Genomic DNA, 2,241 nt, shown 5'->3' on the forward strand with positions numbered 1-2,241 from the left:
CCCAGCAAGCCTTTCTGCATAGTACATACCTCTAACTTTCGGGAGAAAGAAACAGAGTAGTACTTAAATAAACACGAAATTGTAATTTGTTTTTTAGATCCAAATAAAAAACAAGCGGACGCCTGGACGCAGGATCCGGGCCGGGCGGTACTTCTCCGCGGACAAACAGCTCCCGGGAGGAGCGCCTTCGATCTCAGTCCGGGGCAAATAATCTGGATAACCTTTAAATGGAACATAGTTAAAATCTTATTCACTGAAAAGATTCCAATCAACAAAATCTACACAAAATTGGAAAAGAATTATGTTATCCTTAAGCAACCTTCAGAATGTCATCCATAACCCGACCATCCCCTATGTTGGCACCATTTCTGAGCAGTTGGAGGCTGGGTCCTTGGTTGTCACCCGTGGCCATGTTCCTAGTCGTGCTGAGCGATTCCAGGTGGCTCTGCAGTGCGCGGCAGCATGAAGCCCGGACGATGTGGCCTTTCACTTCAACCCCCGCTTCAAGCGGGCTGACCACATTGTATGCAACACTGACACATGGAAGGTGGGGATGGGAGGAGATCGCCTATGACAGGTCCTTCCAAAAGGAAAGCTCTTTGAAATCATGATCATGGTGCTGAAGGACAGATTCCAGGGTTTACAAAGTACCCAAGCATCCACTCTAGGACTGACAAACATAAATAGAGAAGATGCACCAAGGTCCGGCATTTCACAGTTTACCCTGCCCTTCGAAGCAAGGTTGGATCCCCATGGGCCCTGGACGAACTGTAGTCATTAAAGGAGAAGTGAACACGAAGGCCAAAAGCTTTGTTGATCTAATAGCAGGAAAACCAAAGGATATTGCTCTAAATTGAACCCATGCCTGAATATTAAAGCACTTGTAAGAAATTCTTTTCTTAATGATGCCTGGGGAGAAGAAGAGAGAAATATTACCTTCTTTCCATTCAGGCCTGGGATGTACTTTGAGATGATAAGTTATTGTGATGTTAGAGATTTCAAGGTTGCCATCAATGGAGCACACAGCCTGGAGTACAATCACAGATTTCAGAGCTGGGCAGCATCGACACAGTGGCCGTCAACAGTGATATCCACTTACTGGAAGCAAGGAGCTGGTAACCCCCAGGAGTGCCGCAAACCCAAATACAGAATGGCTGTGTGATCTTGGCTGTGTCAAAGTGCACCTCACTGTTCCCGCCTTGTTGAAATTGCCCTTCTGTAGCATTAAGTCCCACTGTTGTCCCATGGCCCTGAGGGGAAATCTGAGGCGACAGCCACATACAGCCTTTGAAGCAACGGCTTTTTCCCCACATGGCCTCTTTTGAAACCACACTCAAGAAGTATTTATTAAGTGCCTACTGTAACACAGCCACTAACTGGCATTGAGCACACTTTCCGTCAGCAGTGACAGGAGCAGGTGCACACACATGGTGGTGCGGAGGCAGTGTCCCTCTTCTCTGGGAACCGAAGTCCAAGGGCTTCAGTGCTTTGCCCGTGTACACTGCCTGCCTTGTTGGGTCTATTGGGTTAAGGGTCATGCTGCTATTCAGTCACATAAAATACTAATTTCCAGAAGACACCACTCCTTTCCCAGAGACTCCTTTCACAATGAGCATCTATGGTGTCCCAGTCAAGAGGACTGATGTCAACTGTCATCTGCCAGTGAATCTGTAGCACAATAAACATATAGCTCTCCTTGCTATAAGCTTTACCAAATAATTAACATGAATATGACATCTGAGCTCAGCAGAAAAGTTAAGGCCAAAAGCAAACACCCCCACCCCCAAAACCAACCAACCAACCAAAAAACAACCCCAAACAATGCACCCATCGTGTTGACTCAAAAAAATAAAAAACAAGAATGAAGTATGGTTTCTTTTGTAAGCCTTTTTCTGTTCTGTTTTTTCAGCTATATAGCTCCTTTTCTAACCACAGTATAAGTTTATCTGCTTTACAAAGTGAGGAACTATAAAAATAAGCCCTTTCTTTAAGAAAAACTCCCCTTGGAAGCCAAATGTCTGGTGAAAGCTAGATGGCCATTCACCCCTGTGAGAACCGTGAAGTTCCTACCCTGACTGAGTCACATAGGTTACCATGGATACAGCCACCTCTACCCTTAGCCCACGGTGAGGAGCAACAGCTGTTGAACCACATTTGGGACTTTTGCCATTCTGTTCTATATAAATGGTATTTGGTGAAACGGTTTAGATAATGTCACAATTGTTTTTGAAAGATTAAAAA

The 2,241-nt window shown here is 45.1% G+C and overlaps 1 pseudogene; it reads left to right on the plus strand.

The window, feature by feature from the left end:
• Positions 1–220: 220 nt before the first annotated feature.
• Positions 221–1,866, plus strand: LOC101703268 (galectin-8 pseudogene; annotated as a pseudogene).
• Positions 1,867–2,241: the final 375 nt, after the last annotated feature.

The sequence above is a fragment of the Heterocephalus glaber genome, unplaced genomic scaffold (assembly GCF_053883595.1).
Source record: "Heterocephalus glaber isolate CG9 unplaced genomic scaffold, H.glaber_assembly_v1.0 deba00001743, whole genome shotgun sequence".
Taxonomy (NCBI): Eukaryota; Metazoa; Chordata; class Mammalia; order Rodentia; family Bathyergidae; genus Heterocephalus; species Heterocephalus glaber.